At 43.4% G+C, this 13,050-nt stretch overlaps 1 protein-coding gene across 1 annotated transcript in view; it reads right to left on the reverse strand.

Moving 5' to 3' along the window:
* Window positions 1–12,932, reverse strand: part of FAM114A1 (family with sequence similarity 114 member A1) — a 64,367-nt gene extending 51,435 nt beyond the window's left edge. Inside the window, 2 exon segments of the mRNA XM_081225804.1 lie at window positions 12,145–12,295; window positions 12,855–12,932. The gene's annotated coding sequence lies outside the window, so the exon portion shown is untranslated.
* Between the last annotated feature and the right edge of the window lie 118 nt (window positions 12,933–13,050).

Genomic DNA, 13,050 nt, shown 5'->3' on the forward strand with positions numbered 1-13,050 from the left:
AGCCACTGCAATGAGAAGCCCACACACCGCAATGAAGAGTAGCCCCTGCTCACCGCAACTAGAGAAAGCCTGTGCACAGCAACGAAGACACAACGCAGCCAAAAATAAATAAGTAAATAAATTTTTAAACAAGAATCTCTCCGGGTTTCTACCCTGAGAATCTGAATTTCTAACAAGCTTCCCAGGTAATTCTAATATACCACCAGATTTAGGAAGCACTGCCCAATATAGCCATAAGGCAACACCATCCACCTGGTTGCCCAAGTCAAAAATCAGGTGCCATGATGGAGAAAAAAAGTCAGGTGCTTAAAAGGAGAAATACTCCAACAGAATTGGAGCAAACTCTACTCACTCATTTAAGAGGCAAAAATCTATCATCAACATGTCTTGGCCTATGTTCTCTCATTTTTGTCTCTGTTGATAGCAATTTTATTGCTCTTAAACACCCTGCTTTTCCTTTTCCAGGGACATAACTACTGAGTGGTGGTCTATGTTTTCCTTTGAGAGTACTTTTAGTTGTAGCATTGCGTTCTTTACCTTCTTCATAATTGCCTTATGCACTGGTGTAGGACAGTAGGGATGAATTTTTTTTTATTCTGGGAAATATTTCTTGGTGCTAAAAATTTAGAGAAATTTTATCTAGATTAGATCTTTTAGGGGCTGATAGACTGGTATATAATAAGGTCCCACAAGATCTCTGGGAATAAATGTCGCTCCAGGCTAGCACTCAAGACAAACATCTCTGAATGGAGGCTGAGGACTTCACTGACTCCTTAAGATTGATTTGAGTGCTCCATCTAAGGCTACCTTATGCCTGTCCTATCTAGTACTATAAGACATGCTATAGTTGCTTTTATGCAACACTGCCTTACCCAACTAGATGGTAGGCGTCCTGAAGATAGTTGTACTACTCAGATTCTGGGGCATAACTCATGTATCCTGAGGCTGGTTGAGGCCTTAAAGGATCTAGTACAACCTCCAAAGTTCAAGGGAGGCTGGGGACCATCTCTTATGGATGTTGTAGAGTGGATTCCTGAAGGAAGCCTTAACTCAATGGCTTCTGAGTCTGTACATCAGAATGGATGAGAAAGGGGCCCTAAAGACAGAAATACCTTCTCTGAGTGCATCAATTGTGAACAGTGTGATCCTTCAAAGTAGAGGTGCCAGCTGAGCAGCTGGCAGAACCACTGGCCCCAGGCCCCCTCCTTGTCACACCACCCTACCTGCCAAGTTATGGCCCCCATGCTGGCTCAGGCAAAGGTGAAGCTAATAATGTGGATTTTAAGGGAACTCAGACCACTTATAGAAAAATATATACATTATATATATATCACAAAATCTAGTATCCTAGATTATATAAGTTTACTTCTTCAAAGACTATTCTGCCAGGTTTTTTTTTAAGCAGGCATTTTCCCTTAGAAACTTTTTTTAAAGGTGATGAGATTCTTTTAGGCTCAGATACACCTGGAATCAGATAGGTTTTGGAGCTTGACTACTCCTATAGGACTTGACATTCCTCAGGGGAACTGTGTTCAAGATCCAAACAGCCAACCTGTAAATGAGCTTTTCATTGAAGATTTTTTGTAGAATTCATTATCTGCTGAATCAACAGAAAAATGGTTGTTTTCATCACTGCAAAAGGACTTCTTATAAGTGTCCAACAAACAGCAAATAAAACAGCAAATGAACAATGCTTGAAGACAAAGCACAAAACTGAATTCTTCTATATTAACCTAAGATACAAGGATAGGCTGCCACGAGAGATAGCAGAACCCCCTTTTCTGGTAATTATTTAAAAGAGACTATATTTGTACCTATTTAGAAGGGTTTAAATGGAACCTGGGTGAAAGAGATATATCCCTTCCCTTCAAGGCCCTTCCAGCCACCCATATCAGCTTTCTGCCTTCTTAGAACCAATATACTCACAAGAATTCCTCCTACACCCCATTTCTATCTGAGCTCCTGATGCAATGCCACACACATACATGCAGAGCCATGGCCCCAACTCTGTGGCCAATATTTGTATTTCCAACCAGATACTTTTGTGATGCTTCATTAGGAGGAAATGCTCACCCTTTCAAAGTCCTTGAAAGCTATCAGTGGTGCTAGGAGAGGAGGGGAGTATCTGTCTGCCAGCTGGCTCTGTCCCTGTAGCACTAAGGAGGTTTATAAAGTGCTTGCAAGAGTAGGATTCATTCGATTTGCTCAAAACTTAGGAAGATGGATGTGTAGGAGCATACTGACTTTTTTTGGTGCTATCTTTATTAGCAATTTTGTTATAACTTTTAATTGTTTTTATTTTTTAATTTTTTTAATATTATTATTTTTGCAGTACGCGGGCCTCTCACTGTTGTGGCCTCTCCCGTTGCAGAGCACAGGCTCCAGACGCGCAGGCTCAGCGGCCATGGCTCACATGCCTAGCCACTCCGTGGCATGTGGGATCTTCCCGGACTGGGGCACGAACCCGTGTCCCCTGCATCGGCGGGCAGACTCTCAACCACTGCACCACCGGGGAAGCCCTGTTATAATTTTTAGAAGTCTGAAATTGGAATGTATAATCTAGCCTTCATGAACTCACATATTTTGAATCAGTGGAGCTTTTGTAGTTTCTTTAAGTCGTCTTCGGTCAGAATGGTGTGGCTAAGACATAGTTTCTTAATGTACAAAGATATGTATCAATAGTAGCACTTACAATAACAATTGGGAACCAATGGTCCCCCAATAGAAAGACAGCATGGAGGGAACCCAGGTTCCAGAGTCAGGCATATAGGTAAATACAAGAATAGGGTATATCCTATTGGTTCTTTTTCTCTGGAGAATTCAGGCCAATATACATCCTGGCATCATTATTTCTTAAAGCTCTCTCAGTGGTTGAAATGTTCAGCTAGGGTTGAGACCCTCTGGTCTAGGAATTCCTTCAGGGGGGTCCATGGATGGCTTTAAAGGGTCTGTGATATCATGGAACTTGTAAACAAAATTTTACATGTATGTTTACATATCTGATCCAAACTCCCATCTGGTCCTCAAATGCCTTCCATGACGTTCCTGCAGAATGATTGTTTGCTTTTGTTTAAACATCTCCAGTGATGGGAACCCCGCCTCTTCCCTGAGGAAGCTCATCTTATCTTAGAACAATTCTAAGAGTCGCTTTGAGGAAACTGTGGCTAAGAAGCTTGATTCTGAATAAAAGAATCACAGAACATTAGTTGGAAGGATACCTCGTGGTCTTCGTGTGCAAAGTCCTCATTTTACAGAGGAAAAACTGAAGCACAGAGAAATTAGGTGTCTTGCTCAAACTAACAAAGTTAATGATAGATGGAGGATGAAAACCCAGGCCCCCCGACCCCCTGCTTCGTTCCCGTCCCTCACTGCTTGCAGCAGAGTCACCTCAAGGCGGTGATCTGTGGCACTCCAGGAGAGCAGGGCTGGGCCTGGCAGAGGGAAGACTCTCATTTCCCCTATACCATAGCATCCTTCTAGAAGGCAGGATTGGAGGACAGTGCCTCCCCACCCTTTCCAGTCCCCACATGGATGGAGGGGAAGGTGTCAGGAAAACCCAGCTTGATGGTCATATTGATGTGGAACCAGGTACCACCTGGGAGACATTGGCCTGTCTTATCTCCCAGAGAGACAGGTGCAGGCACTGAAGGGAAGCATGAATGTGTTTTGCCTCTGGTCCCCTGGATGGCGGTATGTGATAATAAATGAGTGATCTGAATGTTTAAGATCTTCACAGTAGATTTGTAAATATGTATTAAAATTTGAGTGATGTTAAAGAAACATTGACTTGTTTAGGGTGGAATCAGGTTCATTAATAATTTGGACTCATTACGTTCAATATTACAACATCTTCCATTTACGACTGAGTAGCTTAATCTTACTGGGTTGCTTAATATCTCTGAGCCTGGTTGCCTCGTCTATAACTTGAGGTCAATAATATCCAGCTTAGAACCTCAAAGAACTGTTGTATAGAGTGAATTACATAACATATAGAGTAGCTAGCAGAGTGCCTCGCACACAGGATGTGCCCAATAATTGGTGATTGTTATTATTAATAATAAAACAATTATCAAAATGAAAATATTATAATGACCAATTACTCTCATATATGCCTTTTCTCACCACACAACACATCTCTGACGACAGAGGTAATGTCACAATGTATACTGAACTCCTAATCCCTACCCGCAGAGCCTGGCACAAATCTATGGCCGTGGTAGTATCAGTAAGAACTTAGGTTGAACTGAGTCAAGTGAACCACTCCTACCAGATTACTCTGTTCTTTCAGGGGTATTTCGGATCCAGGTTCTCCCTCGAGGCTGACGGAGTCAATGCATTCAGCAAGGGCATCCTCAGTCACTTCTCCATTGGGGGGGTGCTCCACGGGACCGGGGTCTTTGGGGTGCTCAGTGAGTCCAGTGTCAGCAGTCTCTGCACCCTGAACAGCCGCATTTTCATGCACATCTCCTCTGGGGTCAGCTGGCGTTAGCTCATTTGAAATCGTAGCTGAATCACAGTGAGCTTCTGCATCTTTGGGTAAGGTATCACTATTGGGCATGTTGGTGATTTCTGCTTTGTCTCCAGTGGCTAAGGTGTCATCGCCATCATCAGACATTTTAATATCTGTCAACATGATTACAAACAAACACCTTATGCTTTAATTCAAATTGTTAAACTTTAATTCAAAGCCCTGAATAATTAAGTTAAATCTGGTGGGAGTAACCTTTCTTCTACCAAGAAGAAAGTTTATGTAACCTTGGGGTAGGCTGAATAATGGCCCCCCAAAATATCCATGTCATAATCCTTGGAAGTTGTGAATGTTACCTTATATGGCCAAAAGGACTTTGAAGATATGATTAAATTAAGAATCTTGGATTATCTGGGTGAGCCCTAAATGAAATCACAAGTGTCCTTATCAGAGAGAGGCAGAGGGAGATTTGACTACAAAGAGGAAAAGGTGATGTGATGATAGAAGCAGAGATTGGAGTGATGCATTCTGAAGATGAAGGAAGGGGCCACAAGCCAAGGTACACTGGTGGCCACTAGAAGCTGAAAAAGTCAAAGGAAACCATTCTCCCCTCAGAGACTCCAGAACTATAAGAGAATACATGTGTATTATTATAAACCACTATGTTGGTTGTACTTTGTTACAACAGCTACAAAAAACTAATACAAGCCAACCGTGCTCTCTTTAAGCTTTCATGGATCTCTTACTTGGCATGAAGAAATAAATATTCATATGGGAACTAAGAGTATTATCTGTATCTGTGAAAGTGTTTATTTAATATGACTTTATTAATTATATTTGTAGCCATAATGAGAATAAGCATGGAAAATACCTGAGAGCTTATAAAACATATTTGACATTTGGCTTTGCAGTGTGGTCTGAAATTCAAATTGAGAGAGATATACATACACATAAGTGTGCCCTGTTGGGTACCAGCCCGTGAAGGCCTGGGCTATATTTGGACAATAGTTTAGATGGAAAAACACAAGGAAGAAACAGAAAAAAAGTAGCCAATATTAAGCCAAACAAGGAATGTAGCCATTACAAAATAACCTACAAAGCAGAAAACTCTTTATGAAGCTTGCAAGTTATTGCTATCATATCGAACAGTGCAGTTCAATAGAACTTTCAGTGATAATGGAAATGTTCTGTATCTGCACTGGCCAATATGGTAGCTAACAGTCACCTGTGGCTATTGAGCACTTAACATGTGGCTAGTGCAACTGAGGAACTAATTTTTAATTTTAATTTTAGGGAATTCCCTGGCCGTCCAGTGGTTAGGACTTAGTGCTTTCAGGGCTGTGGGCCTGGGTTTGATCCCTGGTTGGGGAACTAAGATCCCACAAGCTATGCGGTGCAGCCAAAAAAAAAATTAATTTTAAATAATGTAAACTTAAATTTACACAGGTATGTGTGGCTAGTGGCTATCTTACTGGATAACACATATCTAGGAGGCTTATTCAAGATGATAATTTTCTTAGTCTAAAATAAAGACACAGTGTTCTCACTACACAGGAAGCCAAGTCTCAGGAAAATCAGTGGGTATTTTTGTTGACCTCAGTGTTTACCAGTTGGTCAAATCTCTGGTCACTGTTAAAACCACAGTATATGGGAAGCCATTTTACATATTGGTCACATGATGGCACAGACTTAGAACTCACGTGCCCATGCCAACCCTCTTGTCCCCTCAAATAGACATTCCCTAAAGTTGTCTAGCTATTTTCTTTCCTCTTGCTACATTCTCTCCCTTGGTGAATCACGTTCCTTTCCCACAGTTTTACACACTTCTATGTTGTGACTCTCAAATATCTACCTCCATTCTATAGAGACAGAAAGTAAATTAGTGGCTTCTAGGGGCTGAAGGGAGAGGAAATGAGTAATGGCTGCTAATGGGTATAGATTTCTTTTGTGGGTGATGAAAATGTCCTAAAACTAGATAGTGGTAATGGCTGTACAATTCTGTGAACATGTTAAAAACCACTGAACTGCACATTTAAAAAGAGTGAATTTTTAGTATGTGAACTTTGTTATGTATGAATTATATCTCAATACACTGCCATAGAAAAAATTCTACCATTGGATAAGCAGTTCTAATCGTCAGCTGAACATCTCTTTCTGTCCCAAAGGAAACCTGTTGTCTTGCCATTAATTCTAGATCTTCACTTTGACCTTTGTGTTTCTTTTAATGGCACCTAGATTTCTCCAATAACCCAGGCTTAAAATCTCAGAGCTGTCATTGACCAAACCTTTACTCTCTCAAGAATATATAATATCAATAGCTATCACATTTACTGAGTGCCTATTAAATCCAAGCTCTTTAAATGTGCTATCTCCTGTGAGTTAGATACGATGAGCTTCATTTTACAGATGAGGCAACTGATGCTCAGAGGTCACACTTTAAGGAACAGTGGCAGATTTGAGATCTGAACCCGCGTCTGACTTTGAGATTGAGCCACGTCGGAGCCCTATCTGCAATGCCACTTGCCTCTTCTCTTACATTCAACCAGTGCTCAAATCCTAGAGGCTCTTTATTCAGAATCCAAATCCTTTCTTTTACTTCTATTTTCCCTGCCATCACCTTCAATCAGGTCCTCAATTTGATTCATGTTGATGATTTCAATATTGGGTTCACTCTCCACTGTTCTCCCTTTCACTTCCCCATCCTTCCCCACCCTTTACCTCACTGCTTTAATTACATCACTTCCTGCTCAGACAGCCTCAGGGGCTTTCCACTTCCTATTGAGATGAAGCTACATCCTTCAGCTGCCATCCAAGGACCTCTGTGCTCTGATCCCACTAGGTTTACCTCCCACGATGCCCTTCCAAAACCTTAAGTGAGACAACATAAGTATGTGAAAAATGCCTGACATTCACAAAAGAACCTCAGGTGGCTGTTGATTCAGTATGTTGTTTTAACATATTTAAGGCCCATTTAAAACAACCGCCTCCTCTATTTTTGTTCTTCCCAACTGGATATAATTTTTCTTCCTCTGAACTTCCCACAGTGCCTTGCATCTGTCTCACTTTGGAGGGTTACAATCGTCTTTGATCAGAGTCGTTTGAGTGTTTTCCTACTATACTGTAAATTCTATGAAGACAAGGATCTTCCTTGTTTTGCCTCCATATTTTACATAGCACTTAACATGGTTTCTTGAACATAGTGGGAAGCTCAACAAATATGTGTGTTGAGTTATATTAATATTTTTGTGGAGATTTAAAATTAAAGAGTAATTTGGAATGAAAGCAAGCAGAAAATGTCTTTACCCCATTCACTACTCAGGAGTTATCTTACAGCAAATATTCCAAATATTGTCTTTCCTTTGTTCCTTCACCTCCCAGGTAACTGAGTTAGAATGTCTCTTTTTAAACAAAAATACTTGAATTCTCTGATAACACACCTGTAAACAAGTCTACAGATGGGAAAGGCAAATAATGCATATTTCCTTTTAGGTGGGATATTAAATTTCAGATATTCAAGGTTGGATATGGTCTGTCAATGAGTATGGTCAATGCCTAGATGAAATAGTAAAGAGTGAAAAAGGCCACTGTACAGAAAAGGAGTAGTTACTGTGGTTCATGGGAGGGGGATGAGGTTGAGGGAAAAGCTATCATCACATGGAAACTTACAAAATCTTTATGAAAACCTTGAGTCAGGACTGGCCTAGGAGAGGGGCTGCCAAACTACAGCCTGCTGGCTAAATTTGCCTTCCCTCTGTTTAGGTAAATAAAATTTTATTGGAACACAGACATGCTCATTTGTTTATGTACTGTCTATGGCTTCCCTAGTACGCCAGTGGAGTTGAATATCTGCAACAGAGACCATATGGCCCACAAAATTGCAAAGCCTAAAATATTTATTAGCTGGCCCTTTATAGAAAATGTTTGCTAACCCATGGTCTAGGACATTGCTTGACGGCCATGGCCTAGAGTTCTCTGTCCTAATTTGCCCTATCCCCGCCTGGGTCCTAGGGGCACAACCATAAGGAGAATGGGTCCATATTGGACATCACTTATATTCCCATTTTTTGTTCATCAACAGCTGGTCATAGGCACTGTCTGATATCTTAATTTTTTTGTAAGATAATTTGAAAATCCTTATTAATCTGGATTATTAAGAAGTTCCAAACTATTTCACTTCTCCGTAAGCAGGAACATGAGAATAAACTTGGTTATGATAAACATTCATGGGTGAATAAAAAGCATTATAAACGCTTTGTTGTATCTGCTTCACCCTCAATTGTTGTGATACTGTTCCCAGTGCTAAAATATTTCAGCACATACCATGTGACATCTATGCGAGTGAGCTGTATTTTATGCCCTGAGGGTGGCTGGTTAACATTTGAAGTGCCCTATTCAGGAATATACTCTCCAGGGTCTTTACTTACTTAGCATTTCAGATTCTGTAATGGAGTGTTCACCTTTTGAGAGGGTTCAATCATCCCTCTCTCTCTGATCGCTATTTATCAGGGGGTACTACTTATCCTAAGGGGTATTACAAGCATTTTTCACTGATAAAATGGAAATAGTGCTTAAAGTGGATTGGCAAGAAATTATGCACAGGTGCTTTCAGCTCTTCCATTTCCAGAGCAAAAGATTATATTCCGTCCAGCGGCTATTGAACTTTGCAGTAGAGTTTTTCTAGTTCTTCTGCTAATTGCAGGAGAACATCAAAGCCTGATTAGAAGGTTAGCTGAGTCCTGCCACCAGAGCAGTCCTAAAAGCAAAGAGAGCTAGGACTTCATCAACCTACAAGAACAAGCTACATAACTGAGCCTGGTCACTAATATACATGTGAGTGTGAGGCAGAACTCCATCTGAGAGGTGGATTCATGGTACAGTCAGTCTTGGTAGTGATGCTGCACAAAGGAGCCCTACAGTCCTCATCCATCTCTGATGGCCAAACTGCCCTAAGTCAGCTCACCTCAATTGTGGAAAAATTATCGAACAAAACCTCTCTTCCCTGCAGCTGCTCTGTATTCAAGCATCAACACGAAGCCATTCCTTCAGAAACACGCCCGAAGTTCATCTATCAGGTGCTGAACCAATACTGTTAGGAAATATTTATGGACAACTTATAAATTTCAGAAAGACTATATTTTTACATCTGTTCAAATAATGAAAATGGTCATCATAATATTCAGCCCTACTTTAACTTCTAATTGTACATGAACTTCTGCCTGTTACAGGTCCACATTTTCCCTAAACCAAAAGCAAAAAAGAATGCCCCCCAAAACTTTTTTGTCCTGGTAGACCTTTGTCTACTCTGGATGTTATTATGACAGGAGACATGTAATCATTTTTAAGATGGTGCCCTTTTGTCTGAAGCCATTAGAAAGTCTGTGTTCTAAAGACACAGCTGTTTCTATGCAGTGACTGTTGGTGTCCAGAAGGACTACAACTGTGATACATGCTATTTCCTGGGACAGCCCCCATCTCTGCCTGGATGCCCCAGAAGCAGTCAGACTTAAAATCTCCCCTGATTTATGGTTTGGAATGTTGATCACTGCAGCCATGTCCTGTGGCTTTGATGCTAGGGAGCCTCAACCCACAGAAACAAGGAGGCTTCTTCAGTAAATTCCAAGGAGAGGAAGAGTGGCATATAAAGAAGCCTTTATGGGCTGGGAATAAGTTAGTTTTTCATGAGTAAATTCATTCATCACCTAAAATGCTCCCAGAACTATGCTAGGTATTAGAGCAGCAACATCATAGCTCCAAAAATAAGTTTAAAACGGAAGACATGGTTACTATCCTTCAGAAAACAAATAATCTGTTTTCATTTTATTCCTGGTCAGTGAAGGCCCAGGAAACTATTGCATCTAACATGAAATGGTTAAGTGATAATGCAAAACAGCACATCAAAGCAGGGAAAGATGTGCCTGAAATAGACTGATCTCATACATGGGAGAACCTTGATAGCGGCTTTGATAGTTATTCAGGCATGATGGGATAAGAGTATGTGCAAATGCCCAAGAATGAATCTAGATATTCAGAAGAGATGCTGTGTGGCTGGACCAAGAGCGATATGGAGGAATAGCGAGGGATGGGAGGGATGGATGCTGAGGCGCAAAGAGCCATGCTCTGGTCCCACCATCCCTCTATGGGCATACAACTCATTCTTGTTGGGCTTCCTCACTCCCTCCTATGTAGGGTAAGGCTGGACAAAATGACCTGGATACTCTGTTCCCCAACACCAGACTGCAGGACTGGAACCAGTCCATGATGACAGAGAAAAATGAGGACAAGATAGCGAGTTTTGCATCGATCTAAATTTATTAAATGTAAAGTACTGCCTTCATCTTTCAAGTTTAGCCTTCGTGCTTTTCCTGGTATTAAAATGTCTTTCATTTTACGAAATAGTGGTGTAGTGCATTGATTTATTTTTTAATGGTCTCACTTGGCAAAATAAGAATTTGGTAATACCATACCCTGTGTGAAATCACTGCTCTCAATTTCAAAAAGTGCCAGTGAAAGACCAGGAACAAAAACTGTGGATAACAGGCTCTTAACCAGGTTGCAAGAGTTTCTATGGTGCTTGACAAGTACACGTGCCCAGAGCCCAGTCTCTTTTTCCTCCCGTCCGGCCTCCACATGTCTGCCAGGTAATTTTATGAAACACGGAGAGGACCTACCTGCTCCCCTGTTTAAAAACCATTAGGTTTAAACACCTTTGTATGGCATCCGTGGCCCTGCACAATCCAGCTGCAATCTCTCTATCCGCTTCTGTAACTCTCAACACACCCGACACTCTTCCCTCACCAGATACTCCATCACTGCCGGCACAGCTCATAAACGTCCCCACCTCTGCTTATGCTGGTTTCTCTGCCCAGGATGCCCTGTCTCCAACTGCCTGGCAAGCTCCTATTTGTTTCTCAATGTGTAATGTCACTGTTTACTTTGACATTTTCCTGAATTTGTCCCACTCCTTCCAAAGAATGAATTACCCTCTTCCATGTTTTTCGTGATACCTTGCATGGACTTCTATGGCATTTAAAAGGAATATTTATTTCTGTGTCATTCTCTCCTCCAGAACTGTGACCAACAAGCACATAGCTTGGCTTTGGATCCTCTAATATTTACTGAACTGAAATATATTGTTTGATATTGATTAAAAAGAAACAACGTTCCATATAAGCCTGGTCTTATAAATAAATGGCTGCTTATATGGTCTGAATCCCTGAGATTCAGCAAGGTCCCTTCCTACCCTCAAATTCCTTCTGCACTGGCTCCGTGGAGCCTCAAATTCCACCCTGAAAGTTTCCTTCTTTTGCTTAAAGCTTATGATGTAAGGAGTTGATCAGTCTTTCCTGAGCTCAGGTTTTGATGGAGAAAGGAAGGAAAGAGCAGGGAATGGATATCGGTGAGGTAGGAAAGGAGCACTAGGCGGAAAAGAGGGCAGAGAGAGGCCTCTGAGGAGTAAGCCTGCCTCATTCTCAGTTTCCTCAGGTTGGTTGAGGTCTTCTGGAGTTCAAGAGATTGATTTTAAAAAGCCACCTGCCTGACTCTCTCCGTGTTTAGGATGGGAACTGATGGGATCGGTAGGACAGAGATCACTCTTAAGATGATACAGAGAGGTCTCCTACTCTAGGAAAGGGCAGTGAAGTTTAGGCGCCTGATCTGAGATAGCTGGAAATACTCACCAGATTCCAGGGAAGAAGATGAGCCACCTGGGTGGGCAGGTGGGGGGCTGGGGAGCTGGCGTAGGGAGTAGGACTCAACCTGGGGGCTGTGAATGGAGGTGCTGCTGGCTTAGGGTGCTGGCTGGGGTGGAAGAGCCAGCACGGCCGGCGTCTGCAGGGGGAGAGATGATGAGCTTGGGTGGGAGGTCAAGGCCTGAGCTCAGTTTTCCGAGGCCAAGGGCAGCGAACCCCGGTATGGAACTTGCTTCCTCTGTGCCCCCAGCTGCGGAGACCCCGCAGCCTACCTCTCAGTCGGACCTGGGACCTTGGGGAAACTTTTTCCGACTTGCATGGTGCTGGACCGGATACTTCGGGAGCACAAGACAGGCTCCGCAGAGGTTCTCGCCGGCCGAGGGGGCAGAGCCGGAGTGCGGGCGTGTGGGTGTGTGCATGAGCGTGGACCCGGAGCGACACACACTCACACACACACACTCACACGCCCGCACCCACGCAGGGCCCTCGGCCGCACCGCTCGCGCCGCCCGGGACCCTCACCCCCCAAGGCCGGTCCTCCGGGTCCTGCGCCCCGTGCCAAGCCCCTGCCGACTCCGGGAACAGGACGAGCAGCGACGGCAGGGTCTCCCCACCACCCCGCGGCGGCTGTCCCCGCATCCCTCCCCTTCTGCCCGCCCGGGGAAGGGGATGACGGCGAGAGGTGCCCAGGGTTCTTACCGCTCAGGCGGCCGAGTGCGCGCGGGAGCGCCCGCCGGGTCCCGCCCCGCCACGTCGGCAGGGCTGGCGGGGACGCGGCCTGAGGGCGGGCCGGGAGAGGGACGGGTGCTGACGGGCCGAGCTGCCCCGCCCCGCGGCCCCGACAGGGCCCCGCCCCCCCCGTGACCCCGCCCCAGCCCAGAGCGCGGCGGAAGCC

The sequence above is a fragment of the Mesoplodon bidens genome (assembly GCF_964165515.1).
Source record: "Mesoplodon bidens genome assembly, chromosome: 1".
Lineage (NCBI taxonomy): Eukaryota > Metazoa > Chordata > Mammalia > Artiodactyla > Ziphiidae > Mesoplodon > Mesoplodon bidens.